Source organism: Podarcis bocagei (genome assembly GCF_964188305.1).
Source record: "Podarcis bocagei genome assembly, chromosome: 14".
NCBI lineage: Eukaryota > Metazoa > Chordata > Lepidosauria > Squamata > Lacertidae > Podarcis > Podarcis bocagei.
In genome coordinates, this window is record NC_138139.1 from 31,894,754 (window position 1) to 31,909,587 (window position 14,834).

Sequence of the window (14,834 nt, forward strand, 5' to 3'; positions counted from 1 at the left end):
AGTTTGCTGACCTCTGCTTTATAGTAAAAAAAAACACGCTCACAAATAATGACAATGGAATAAAAAAGAAACATGAAAGTCCTAGGGTAAAAGGGGAGTCAAGCAGGATAAATTGTACTGAGAGATCAAGAGGGATAAGGATCTAGTGCCATATTGTTGGATATGGAGGTGAGGAGCTCGTCAGAAATTTTATGGAGGGCTGTTTCTGCATGCGCAGGGGGCAGAAGCCAGCCGAGTGCCCTCCAGATGTTTTGCACTACAGTTCTCAGCAACCCCAGACAGTGTGCCTGAGAGACAGTGTGGTGTAGTGGTTAGGGTCTTGGACTAGGACCTGGGAGACACGGGCTCAAATCGCCACTCAACCATGGGTGACTTTGGCCAGTTACCATCACCCAGCCTAGTCTGCTTCACAAAGCTGCTGTCAGGATGAAATTAGAAATGGGGAGAAGGCCTTGAGGCCCACCTTTTCCTCCTTTGAATAAAAGTATGACTATTAATAAATTAAACGTATCACATATACATGCCAAACTGAGCATGCTGTGAGTTGTTGTGGTTATTATGATTATTTTCAAAAGCCCCAGAGATGACGTGTGTTCATACTGTTGGGTCACTGACCTGTGATGACTCTTTTTGTACACATAACCTAAAACATGCAGGGCTCGATTCTTGCCTGGCCTCAGCTCCTGAACCCTCCTTTTCCAGTCTTGGAGCTCAGCCTTGGAGAATGTGATGTGACACTACAGAGAAAGAGCTCCTGAGCATGTGTGGAGTGCCGTGTCGTCAGCTCACCACTCATACATTGGATCAGTGGGTGCTGGCCCATTGGGGCAAACGGGGCACTGCTCCACCACCAGTCTTCGCCTGCCCTTGGCCAATTCATGGCTAGCTGCTTACTCAAAACCAGTCTAGAGGGTAGCACTGCCAGTTTGCTTCCTCCTGCTCCTCCCTGCTGAGTTTACAAGGAGGATGAGGACGGGGACAGAACTAGAGTTGGCTTTGCTTGTCATTGGCTCTTGGCGCAACCTACTGCTGGGCTTCTTGCATTCCACCCCATCATTCCCAATTGACACCAGCCATCACTGCATGGGGTCAAAGGCAAGGGAACCACGTGTGAGGAGATGGTGCCTTGAGCCCCTGCACCTGTCTTTTTGGAAATTGTATGACCCCCTCCTCAGGGCTTGGGTTGAGCAGCGCAAGGTCCCACACAAAGGGCTATGGCTCAGTGTTTTATGGATCTCTTTGCCTGCAGAAGGTCCCAGGTTCTGCCCCCAATGGCATCTCCAGGTAGGTCTGGGAGAGAACCATGAATGAAGTCCTGGAGAGCTGCTGCCAGTCAGTGCAGACAATACTGAGCTAGATGGACTACTGTTCTGACTCAAGATAGGACAGACCCCTAAGGCAGAGACTTGATTAAGAGAGGGGTGGGAGATATCAGGGGCAGAGCAATCGGAAGTAGCTCCTTCTGTTCCACAAGCTTAGTGGCAGAGCCCCTGCTTTGCATGCCGAAGGTTCCCAGGTCAGGCACCCCCAAACTCAGCCCTCCAGCTGTTTTGGGACTACAATCTTCCATCACCCCTAGCTAACAGGACCAGTGGTCAGGGATGATGGGAATTGTAGTCCAAAAAACATAGGGAGGGCCGAGTTTGGGGGTGCCTGTACTAGCAGCTGTCAAGGCCCTTTACAAATTACAGTTCCTAGGATTCTTTGGAAGAAGCTGTGGCTGTTAGTGCTTTGAAGGTCTTGTATGGATGTGACCACTATCATCTTCCAGCTCCCTTCCCCTCCTCACATCTGGCCCCCGACAGATGTTGTAGGACTACAACTCCCATGGGAGTTTTTGGACTACAACTCCCATCCGGAGGGAGGCTAGGCAATGGGAACTGTAATGCAAAAACACCTGGAGGGCACCAGCTTCTTTTCTTCTTTTTTTACGGGGGTGGATGAGCGAAGGCTGCTCTCTTCTCTGCCATAATGCTGCTCTTCCTTCACTGGCTGGCATCTCTCGCCCTTGCCAGGCGGCCTCGGGGCTTCCCTCCCCGCTCCTGCTGCTCGATGGGAGGGCGTCTCCTGGCTGCTCCGCCCCCGAACCGGCTCCCGCTGCAGGGCTGGGCGATGCCGGAGCGGCTGCTCGCGGCTGCTGGGCGCACCTGGCCGGGCCAGGTAGGAAGAGGCTGCCGGCAGGTGGAAGGGGCTCGGCGCGGCCGCTGCGTCTCCCCGCTGCCAGCTCGGAATCCCAGTAGCGGCAGGTAAAACTACCTGGGCGCGTGGGTGGCATGCGGAGCGGGCAGCCGATGACGCGGGGCGGCGGGGGGCAAGGAGCTGAGAGGGGGGTCCCTCTCCCCACCCCTACCCCAGGATGGGGTGCAAAGAGTAGTCCCGGGGTGCTTCTGGGGGCACTGGGGCTGGAATAACCTTCCAGTGCCAGGCTTGGGGTGGGGGCGGGGGCGGTTGGCACAGGCTGCGGAGGCCTGTTTGGCGGTGCCATGACGGAGAGAGAGCTTGCCAATGCGCAGCTAGATGGCATTTAATGAGCGCAGGGCATGGAAGCTGGCAGGAGTCTGTGGGCACCACCAGCATAGGATGGCATGAGCAGGGCTGGTGCTTCTGCCCGGTGGGGGAGGAAGGGGTTAATGGAAAGGGGGCACAGCTGTTGGCTATGGGGAGGCAGGCATTTGCCCCATGCCAACCGAGGTACTTAGTACAAAGGATCTATCTCTCAGGGAGGGGGGCAAGAAGGTTGGAGGAGGAAGTGTTTTGGGGGGAGGCTCTGGCGTGCCACCAGCTTATTGTGGCAGGAGGTTGGTTAGAACTGATTTCCGTTTTGCCCAGATGATGCAGAGAGGGGTTGGGGGTGGGGGTGGAACTGTCCTGCCAACTGCATCTGCATCCTGTGCCCTATATCCTCTATATCCCCAACAACCTTGGAAGAGGCCTGGTGAATAACAGAAAGCGGGAGTCCTTTATAATCTAAAGCATTCTGATCATCATCACATTATTATCTTTAAACTACCACCCTCCCCACAGATTAGCAAAGCTGGCTTTGGCACCTGCAAGATGACTTCAAAAGATATTCAGACTTGTCTCGCTGTCCTGCCTTCTGGGAAAGGCGGTGGGGAGGGGCTTGGGACCAGCAACCAGGGACCTCGGCATTGTTTTAACAAACCTCCTATATGTTGGGGGGGGGGGGGAGCAGGGAAGGAAGTGCCATGACAATTAATCTAGAATTCAACCAGTTTAATTGATGTAGACGCAGCCTCAAACGGGCATGCTGCAGCCTGGGTGCTTGTCGGCCTTCCTCCTATGCATCCTGTTAGAATAAAGTGCTTGGCATTTGGATATGTAAGATTATTGTATAGATGCAGTGCCTTTTTTCTGGGGGTACGCTGGGATATGCATACCCCTAAACATTTTGTGAATCTTTGTACTTTTGTCCATTTACTGTATTTATTTTCCTCGATTTGAACGATAAAGTGGTGAGTTTCTTGAGTCAAAATGAGAGTACCCCTAAAGAAAAAAAGCACTGTATAGGTGTATTATACAGACACATGCACACTCCCCCACCACCACATGTGGGACACAGCTGGCTCTGTCTTTTTTTTTCCGGAGGAAGGTTAGTCAAGGAAAGCTGCGGGGGTGGGGAGGTGTTTGTGTGGTTTGTGCAAGTGTGTATCTGTTTTAATTATTAATCTGTTCTTTGGTCTCCTGTGTTTGCTGACCTTGTGAGGAGGTTCCCAGCTGTGCGCAGAGTGCTTTTGGCTGGGCCCCTCATAATGCTTGGTTCTGTTAGATTGGGGGGGGGCGAATATGGAAAAGGGTGCACCATGCCCTCTGGCAACTCCACACCCCCCTCCGTGCCCACTACAAAGTCCAGCATAATGTGTGGGGCAAGGGTATGGGGCTGGTCATTTTTAAAAAAAGCAAAAAAAGGTGCCGGTATTCACCATGGAGTTACAGTGACACATGTTTAACCTTTCTAAAAAATAAATAAATAGAGATACATAAATAATAATGCTGGTACTGTGTAACCTTGACTGAGTACCCCTGGACAAAACCACTAGGGCTTGGAAGGAAGACCCTGGGGATGAGGGCTGCTGGAGATTCTTGGCTTCAGAGGAAACTGCAACTGCAGCACAGCAGCCCCTGCTGGCCCCCACCCCACAATAGTGGCAACCAAGCCCGTTGATATAGCAATGAGTAACAATAGAGTTAAATATTGTTTCCAGTTACTGTGGGTTGCAGCCAAGCCTCCGCCCTTCAGCTTATTCTTGAGGTTACTTTCATTTCCTTGCGGGAGAGCCTGCTCACCAACGAGCATCCTCTGGTTCTGGGCCTGCAGAGTGGGTAACGTTCTCTTATCTGCCTATATAAAATGTAAGATTGTTGCCTCACCCAGCAGTTTGCACCGCTGCTGATAGGTAGTTTTGTGTGGCCTCCACATGTGGCGATATAAGATGGGGGGCAGAGGCGCTTCATACAGCAGTTTAGCAAGCCGCTCTGTGGAGCCTCTTCTCCTCCTGAAACGTCCCTGCAAGCATGTTTAACGAAGAGTACGAGGGCTTGCTAACTCACTGTGGGAAGCACCTCATTTTAAAAATAGAATGAGGAAAATGTATTGATTACTTGAAGATAAACAAAGTAAAACCTTTACCAGGATTGAGATAAACACGTGCAGTAAGAAATGATTACCGTATATTTCCCCTCTATTTTTTCAAGTTTAAAAGTGGGGGGTTCGCCTTATACATGGATAGTGCATATAGGGTATTTCTTTATTTGGAGTCCCAAAAAATAGGGGTTGTGTTATACACGGGGGCGTGTTATACACAGAAAAATACAGTAAATAGGAAAGATAAGGAAAAAATGAAGTAAATAGTTTGAACAGGATACACAGCAATAAAAAAGTATAAATTAAGCAACTGCAAAAAGGAGGAAAGTCGAAGGAAATGTAAATTGAATTTGTAAAGATTTTGTTTTTCTAGTTTAAAATATTTGAAAAAAAAATTTTAAGGGCTTGGGGTGAGCTGTGGGGGGACGGATGGGGAAGATGTAATGGGTTTGATTAGGAATGAGGGAAAGGTGGTTGGCGAGTGAATTGAGCAGACTCAGCAACCTCTAGTAATAATAATAATAATAATAATAATAATAATAATAATAATAATAATAATAATAATAATTAATAATAATAATTTATTATTTATACCCCGCCCATCTAGCTGGGCTTCCTCAGCCACTCTGGGCGGCTTCCAACAAAATATTAAAATACAGTAATGCATCAAACATAAAAAGCTTCCCTAAACAGGGTTGCCTTCAAATGTCTTCTAAAAGTCTGATAGTTGTTCTTCTGTTTGACATCTGGTGGGAGGGTGTTCCACAGGGCAGGCGCCACAACCGAGAAGGCCCTCTGCCGTCTGATATGTTCACCCACAACTTAACAGCCTGGTTCCCTGTAACTTGGCTTCTCGTAGTGAGGGAACCGCCAGAAGGCCCTCAGTTCTGGACCTCAGTGTCTGGGCTGAACGACGGGGGTGGAGACGCTCCTTCAGATATACTGGACCGAGGCTGTTTAGGGTATTGTTAAAACTTAGCTGTCTAAAGTATTGTTAGAACTTAGCAATAGAGGTGGAAAATGCAGCATAGCTAGAGCAGTCCCGACAAAAATGCCTCCCTTCCAGGACAACTAGAATAGTTCGTGTTGTGTGTGGTGGTGTTGTTGCTGTTTATTTATTAGAACCGCAACCTATGCACACCCTCTTCCCTCATTTGGCTGCAACAAACTACCAGCATAAAATATAACCAAACAGGTCTGCACCATCCATTTTAGCCCTCCAAATATTGGTGGACTCTTAATTCCTATCAGCCCCAAGCAGCATGGCCAGTGGTCAGGGATGACAGGAGCTGTAGTCCAACAAACATATGGAGGGTTGCAGTTGCCTCATCCTGGGTCAAAGCCTGAAATAGCATTCATTATATAAAAGAGAGAGAGAGAAGAGAATACAGCACATCATTCATTGGAGGGGATTGGATTAAACGACCCTTTTTGGCCCACGTCAGCTTCCATTTTTCTTTGGAATGTATTGGTGGGGAAAGGGTTAACCTCTCTCTACACACCCCAGTCCTGCTTTCCCTCTGCCCCCCTCACTGCTTATTGGTGTTTGTGTGTTGTATTAAAAAATAATAATAATCTAAAAATGACAATGTTGCAAACACCCAAACAAACATCAATAACTCTTCCTCCCCTTACAAGAATAAAGTGTACCAGATACACCCTGCCACGGTTGGGCCTTCACTGTTGGCATTTCTACATCTGAATCATTTTCTAATACGCATGTCATAAAGGCATACCACCATTCAAAAAAATCATTTTGTGCCCGCCGCTTGTTCAGTGCTTTTGACTGTTTAGTCAGCTTTTCCATTGTCCAAACTTTCTGTCTCCAAATGGATAACTGCAAATTATCCAAACCCTCCCAATTTTGAGCAATCAGTTGAGGAGCTGCAGTAGCCAGTTGCTGAAAAGGCTTACGTAGTTGCTGAAAAGGGAAAAAAGTAGACACTTTAAATGTAATCAGGCATTTAATGGGGTCATTTGGTTTGGCCCTTGTCTCAATGTGGGATGGAAGAAGTATGGAGCGAGGCTCCTCCCGATGGCCTATTAATCGTGCACTCATCCTGAGTTGCTTGCACTAAGTGAACAGGGAGGTTAGATCATTTATCCAGTCCTCTGTGTTTTTATTATTCTTACTATTTTCATTGATATACCACTTACTATCTAAAACACTGGGTGGTGGGATTACCTGCTAGAGACCTAGACCATGGGTAGGCAAGCTAAGGTCCGGGGGCCGGATCGGCCCAATCGCCTTCTAAATCTGGCCTGCGGGTGGTCCGGGAATCAGCGTGTTTTTACATGAGTAGAATGGCCCTTTTATTTAAAATGCATCTCTGGGTTATTTGTGGGGCATAGGAATTTGTTCTTTTTTTTCTTCTTCAAAATATAGTCTGGCCCCCCCACAAGGTCTGAGGGACAGTGGGCTGGGCCCCTGCTGGAAAAGTTTGCTGACCCTGACCTAGACTAAAGGGAAGGGGGTGCTGGAGGTGTAAATGACTATCAGACTTTGAAAAGCTGGCAACGTTGAATTAACTTCATCCATTTTTCGCATTAATTAAACCACATAGTTTTAATTGGATTTGGAATAAATGTGCCTTTGATTGTTCCCGTTTTGAATTTTATCGTGTTGTTATCTTCCTTAATGGGTTCTGCAAACTGATGTTCTGAATAGTACTTTCTTTAGGGTAGGGTAGAGGGCGCGGGTGGCGCTGTGGGTAAAACCTCAGCGCCTAGGACTTGCCGATCGCATGGTCGGCAGTTCGAATCCCCGTGGCGGGGTGAGCTCCCGTTTTTCGGTCCCAGCTTCTGCCCACCTAGCAGTTCGAAAGCACCCTTAAGTGCAAGTAGATAAATAGGTACCGCTTTACAGCGGGAAGGTAAACGGCGTTTCTGTGTGCTGCGCTGGTGCTGGCTTGCCAGAGCAGCTTCGTCACGCTGGCCACGTGACCCGGAAGTGTCTCCGGACAGCGCTGGCTCCCGGCCTCTTAAGTGAGATGAGCGCACAACCCTAGAGTCAGAAACGACTGGCCCGTACGGGCAGGGGTACCTTTACCTTTTAGAGGGCGCTGGAGAGGAGATTGTGGAACTATGGGGGCAGTTGAAAAGGTTTAGGAACCACTGGTCTAAAATTAAAAAAGTTCCTTCCAGTAGCATCTTAAAGACCAACTAAGTTAGTTCTTGGTATGAGCTTTCGTGTGCATGCACACTTCTTCAGATACACTGAAACAGAAGTTGCCAGATCCTTCTATATAGTGAGAAGGTGGGGAGGGGTGTTACTCAGAAGGGTGGTGGGAATGGGAGATAGGCAGATAGCTGAGAGAGCCTGTTGACGACTCAACGACTGTAATAGGTCTTACAGGAAAAGGCAAGGGGTAAGAAGGTGAGAAATGGTTTAGTCATGTATAGTGAGATAAGAATCCAATGTCTTTGTTCAGCCCAGGTCTTTCCATGGTTTTAAGTTTGGTAATGAGTTGTAATTCAGCAGCTTCTCTTTCCAGTCTATTTCTGAAATTCCTTTGTAGTAAAACAGCTACTTTGAGATCTTGTATAGAATGTCCTGGGAGATTGAAGTGTTCTCCTACTGGTTTCTCTGTTTTGTGATTCTTGATGTCAGATTTATGTCCGTTTATTCTTTGGCGTAAGGTTTGGCCTGTTTGTCCAATATAGAGAGCTGAAGGACACTGTTGGCATTTGATGGCATACACAATGTTAGACAATGAGCACTGGTCTAAAAGATATTGAAGCTGTTTACAACAGATAAATACCGAAGTGTGTATATACACTGAGGCGACCCATTCCATTTTGCCACCTGAGGTGAAAGGGAAAGGTGCTGCCCTACACACTTTATGCCACCTTCCCCACCAAAGCCTCCCTTACCAGGCTGTCTGGAAGGTTGTGTGAGGCCTCTTTGCAATCTTGCAGGGCTCTTGTGAGACTCTCACAAGATCTTGGAAGTGCACTAGGGGGACGCGCCCACAGAGGTGCCCCTTGGATTCCACTGCTGGAGGTAGCTGCCTCAGTCTGCCTCATGGACAGGCCAGGCCTGATTTATAAGTATGTACATACGCAAAATCAGCACAGTAACACCATGTCAAAATACATAGGCTGTATCCATATCCATAGACATAAGATAGATAAAACCAAAGAGCATATTTTGTGTGTGTGTGTGTGTGTGTGTGTGTGTGCGCGCACACCAAATAAGTAGAGCAACACCATATCAAAATACACACACTGCACCATAATAGTTATAATAATAATTTTATTATTTATACCCCGCAACTCTGGCTGGGTTGCCCCAGCCACTCATGGATATGTATCTATATCCATAAACATGAAGTATATACGTAAGCCACTCGCACTCAGCAATATGACAACGCAATGCCTAGCATACAGAAATAAGATCCACTCCTAGTTTGATGGATTCATGCCCCATCTCCTCTGGGACATCTAATACTCCTCTCTCCTCTCTCACCTGAGTGGGGCCAGACCTGGAGAGTAGAGAACAACTTCCGTCCACTCGCTGCCACCACCAAGAGTCATAACCTGCCTGGTACTGCACAATCTCAACACTAGATAAAGCAACAGTCAGCACTGGTAGCAGACACAAACATCAAGCTCACACTCTAGGTCACCATAGATTCAAATTGTTGCTGCCAGCCAGCTGCTAGGCTCTCCTTCTTCCCCCAGCACCTTAGCCTGCTCCGTCGTGTGCTCCACTGGGGTCTTGTAGGTGGGCATTTCGTGCTGGGGCTGCCCACCCTTGGCTGAGAGCCACAGGATGAGACTTTTGGACTCATGCCCTTGCCAGGCACAATATTTTGATATAACAACAACAACAACAACAACAACAACAACAACAACAACAACAACAACTTATTTATACCCACCCATCTGGCTGGGTTTTCCCAGCCACTCTGGGTGGCTTCCAACAAAAGATTAAAAATACATTAAAACATCAGTCATTAAAAACTCCTCTAAACAGGGCTGCCTTCAGATGTCTTCTAAATGTCAGATAGTTGTTTATCTTCTTGACATCTGATGGGAGGGCGTTCCACAGGGCGGGCGCCACTACCGAGAAGGCCCTCTGCCTTGTTCCCTGTAACTTCACTTCTTGCAGTGAGGGAACCACCAGAAGGCCCTCAGCGCTGGACCTCAGTGTGCGGGTTGAACGATGGGGGTGGAGACGCTCCTTCAATACCCGGAAAGGTAGGGAAGAGGGGATAAAAAGCACAGTCTTCTGTCAGAAAACCCGTTGAGAATATAAGAATACCCCTACAGCTGGATCAGGCCAGTGGCCCATCTAGTCCAGCATCCTGTTCTCACAGGGGCAAACCAGATTCCTCTTGTGGGAATCCTGCAGGCAGGGTCTGAGCACAAAAGCACTCTCAACTGCAAGGGTTTCCAGCAGAACATTCCCTGCTGCTGACAGTGGAGGCAGAGCATAGCCATCATGGCTAGTGGACATCGAAAGCTCTCTCCGCCATGAATTTGTCTAACAACCAATCTCCTGCCCTCTGGGCATCTTCCCGTTTGTTGTTCGTTTGCCCCACATTTTCCTGGCACTTTCCAAACCACAAAAAGTCAGATTCTTTGTTCTTAAAGTGGGTAGCTTGCACTAAGAACACTTTGATCCACTTTAACTCTGCAAACCTCTTAAAATAAAACCAGCCTTCTAAAATCTTTATCCCAGTCGGTGTCTGTCTTGGATGTGAATTGATTTTATTCATGCGCTCTCTTTTTTTTACGTATATAATTGCTTTTTAAAGTTGCTTTGATAGATGTAGCTGTTTTCTTTTTTCTGTTATATTACAAATCGCTTTGGGAGGTCTCCAGGGTAGTGATTCATGCATGAAATTAACAACAACAACAACCCTAAAACTATGGTTTGTGCTATAGACCTGCAGACCTAAGATCTTCACACATCAGGAAGCCTCTCTCTGATTGATTGATTGATTGATTGATTGATTGCATTTATAACCCACACTTTTCTCCAAGGAGCTCAAGGTGCTGTATGTGGTTCTTTCCCTCCTGAATTAATCCCCACAACAATCTTGTGAAACCTCACTAGACTGGCTGAGAGACAGTGACTGGCCCAAAGTCACCCAGTGAGCTTCATGGTTGAGTGGCGATTTGAACCCTGGTCTCCAAGCTCCTAGTCTGACACACAAACCACTCAGCATTGCAACCTTTATGAGATTCTGCCCATCCTTGGTACAAAAAGTTCCAGGGCTGCAACAGAGGAAGGAATGTCTCCTTCTCCTCTGAGAATATGAAAGCCCGTTGCTGATACGAGCGGACGGGTCCCTTGTAAGGGCAGACAGCACAGAAGGGGGAGGGGAGGCGTACATGCAGAGTTTTGCTATGAGCAAAGCTGGAAATTGCCTAAAATAAACCTCCAGCTACACCAAGAGGACCTTCAGAATTTCCTTCCACTTCTCCTCTCCCTCTTCTTTTGAGGGACCTTCTGCTCTGATCAGCGCTAGAAGCAGAGCTGAAGAATTCCTGGCTGGCTTTCATCTTTCCAGAGGGGAAGGGACTGTTCCTTCTCTGTCCCCTCAAGCCTCTGCTGGAAGGTGAGATCTCTTTGTACTAAGGATGGCCTAACAAGGCCGGCTCTTTCCTTGGGCAAAGTGAGGCAACCGTCTCAAATGGCAGATGCTGGGAGGCGGGATGGCAGAGAGCAACAGCAAAGTGTTAAAGGGTGGGATGGTGCAACCCGTACACTCAGTCGATGATACAGCCTCATCCCCAGGGTTGAAGCAAGATGCAGACACCAGTATGGTCAGCTTCTTGGCATGAGCATATACAGGAGTTTTTCCAGGAGGGGGGGGAGTAAATACTCCAAACCAAGAAGCAAACTTACGTAACTAGCATGGTAGATTATGGCTTGGGAGTGGGGCTGTCCCTCTTGTCCTGTGCGTAGAATTGGAACTGGACACCATCTCATCTTTCGCCTGGGTCAGCAAAATGCCCTGGGGTCAAGGCAGTGGGCCATCCCCTCCAATCCATTCCGTTGTCAGGCTATTCCAAACTTTCTTTCCATCACGCCCAAGGCTTGCCTCCCTTCCTCCCCATCTTTTCCTTTCCTGTTTTTGTTCAGCTTAGCAGCTGGCCAGAAAGGAACTTATATAGTCAACTCTAGAAGGTGCCTTTTTTCCCTGGCTGCATTATTTGCTTCTAATTTTCTTGCTACTGTTGCATTTACAACATCCACTTGTTTCACTGCAAAACGTGGTACAGTGGTACCTTGGGTTACAGACGCTTCAGGTTACAGACCCCTCTGACCCAGAAATAATACCTCGGGTTGAAAACTTTGCTTCAGCATAAGAATAGAAATCGTGCGGCGGCAGCAGCGGTAGGCCCCATTAGCTAAAGTGGTGCTTCAGGTTAAGAACAGTTTCAGGTTAAGAATGGACCTCCAGAACAAATTAAGTTCTTAACCGGAGGTACCACTGTATTCTAAGGCTGGGAGCAATGCACAAGAGCAATGCACATTTGCTCTTGTGCATTTCTTGGGTTGTTCTAGTTGTTGAGGTGTGCAGGGACTCGAAGACCAGAACAGAAAAGATGGGGGGGGTGATGGACGGGAGGGGGATTCCCCCCCATCCAACTTCACCCACTGGTGTACATGGCAAGTGGCAATATTTTTTTTAAAAAAATAACTATTTATCAACCACACTTGCATAGAAAATAACATAAGGTGGTCGACAACTTAAAAAGAAACTCCTTGTAAAAACTATTTTTAAAATGTCAAACGTGGCAAGGAATCTGTTAAGAACACAAGAAGAGCCTGCTGGATTAGGCCAGTGGCCCATCTAGTGTGGCATCCTAGTCTCATAATGGCCAACCGGATGCCCCAGGGGGAAGTCTATAAACAGGAACGGAGCACCACAGCATTCTCTCCACTGGTGATTCCAAGCAAATGGTTTTCAGTGGCTGAACACAGCCCTCATGGTTGAAGGGAGAGTGCTCTCGTGCTCAGATTCTGATGGCAGGAATACAATACAGTACAAGCCACTGTGAGACCAGGATGCTGGACTTGAAGGGCCTCCTTTGGTCTGATCCAGCGAACCCTTCTTACTTTTTAAATTGTAGACAGTATCTAAACAATGAAACGAAATGATTTTTAATTAGGCGTTGGCTGTGACTTGCATTGCATTCAGGTCTGACAAAAGGAAGCGTTTTTCACAATTCATTATTGACTTCTGTGCAAGAAAAAGTGGTATCTTTTTTGTGTAAAAGGGTTAGTTTAGGCGTGGATGAAAAGGCTCTCCTCCCCCCTTAGACCTTTAAATGCCAGATGCATGGCCATATCCTGTGAACATCCTGTAGGTATCAGTCCTGTCTGCTTGCTGTTAGAAGATGGACCACTCCAGGAAAACAATCCAGATGTTCCCAGAATCCATCTTGGCTTATGCACTCCTGCTGCAGCTGAGCGAATCACAGCCCTCAAATTGTGCATCTTTCCCAGGAGACACTCCTCTGTGCTCTGACATGTGCCAAAAAAAAACCTGGAACAGAGTTTCCTTGCTCCCCACACTAGTAATTAGCTAACGCAGCACCATGGAGATGCCACAGAGAGTTATTCCCAGAGGGCAGAAACTCTGTCACCCTGCCCTCTCCACTCTTTCTTGCAGGAAGTGTGTGTGTTACTGAACGTTTTCTGTTTTGAGAGGTGCAGGAGGAGTGATGACAATGCCCAGGGAATTCCTGCTCCCTTAAATAGAAATCATAGTTTTTAAATGGAGTAGGGACTTGGCCAGATGGCATGCAAAGCAGCGACAGAGGCGAGAAGGGCTTCAAATGGCTGCAGACGGCAACAGATCAGTTACCCAGCATCAAGAAAGTCCTTCACACAGTGCTCTGTTAAACTATGGAACTCCCTCCCACAGGAAGCAGTGAAGGCCACCAACTTGGATGGCTTTAAAAGAGGATTAGTGGAGGAGAGGGCTATTGAAGGCTACTAGTCATGATGGATGTGCTCTGCCTCCATAGTTGGCAGAAATGCTTCTGAATACCAGTTGTTGGAAACTGCAGGAGGGGAGAGTTGCTCTTGTGCTTGAATTCTGCTTGCAGGAATACAAGCATCTGGTTGGTCACTGTGAGACCAGGATGCTGAACTAGATGGGCCTCCTTTGGTCTGATCCAGCAGACTCTTCTTACTTTTTAAATTTTAAAGGCAAAGGGACCCCTGACCATTAGGTCCAGTTGTGGCTGACTCTGGGGTTGCAGTGCTCATCTCACTTTATTGGCCGAGGGAGCCGGCGTACAGCTTCCGGGTCATGTGGCCAGCATGACTAAGCCGCTTCTGGCAAACCAGAGCAGCTCACAGAAACGCCGTTTACCTTCCCGCCAGAGTGGTACCTATTTATCTACTTGCACTTTCACATGCTTTTGAACTGCTAGGTTGGCAGGAGCAGGGACCGAGCAACGGGAGCTCATCCCTCGCAGGGATTCGAACCACCGACCTTCTGATCGGCAAGTCCTAGGCTCTGTGGTTTAACCCACAGCACCACCCGCGTCCCTTTTAAATTATAGACAGTATCTAAATAATGGAATGAGATGATTTTAAATTATGTGATAGTTGTGGCTTGCATTGCATTCAGGACTGACAAAAGGAAGTGTTTTTCACAATGCATTATTGACTTCTGTGCAAGAAAGAGTGGTGTATTTTTATTTTTTTTGTGTAAACTGCAGGAGGGGAGAGTTGCTCTTGTGCTCGGATTCTGCTTGCAGGAAAACAAGCATGTGGTTGGTCACTGTGAGAACAGGATGCTGGACTAGATGAACCATTGGCCTCATCCAGCAGGCTCTTCTTATGTAAGGGGAACTGCTGACGAGTAGATCGGCACTCCCCCTTTCAGCCAAGGTGTCATTTGTTTGTAGACATAGAAATGTAAAAGCTCAGAATACTTTGCACATTCCAAGAAAATGTATACCCTGGCTTGAGGTCCCAATGGCGTTAGGCCCCTAGAGTTTCCATAGTCTGGTCACCTGCCCTTTCCCCATGTAAAGGGGTGTTGTTTCAGGAGAATGTCAAAAGAGCGTTGCTGGATCAGACCAACATCCTTTCTTCATGTTAGCCAAATGTCCGAATGGGAAGAAGCCCACATTTAGCAATGAGTGCAAACGGCAGCACCCTCACTGCATGTGATTCCAAATCCCAGTCTCTGAGAGACATCCATCCTATGTTGGATGTTGAATATTAGAGGCAGTACATAGCCATCAAAGCAAG

General features: G+C 47.6%; 1 protein-coding gene across 3 annotated transcripts in view; it reads left to right on the top strand.

Moving 5' to 3' along the window:
* The first annotated feature begins 2,050 nt into the window (after positions 1 to 2,050).
* Positions 2,051 to 14,834, top strand: part of LOC308573687 (hexosaminidase D-like) — a 50,401-nt gene continuing 37,617 nt past the window's right edge. For 2 of the 3 annotated variants that reach the window (XM_081170891.1, XM_081170892.1), the window contains exon 1: positions 2,051 to 2,246. The gene's annotated coding sequence lies outside the window, so the exon portion shown is untranslated. Of the gene's footprint in view, positions 2,247 to 4,319; positions 4,342 to 14,834 lie in introns of those variants that run through there. The other variant, XM_081170893.1, reaches the window with a different exon arrangement.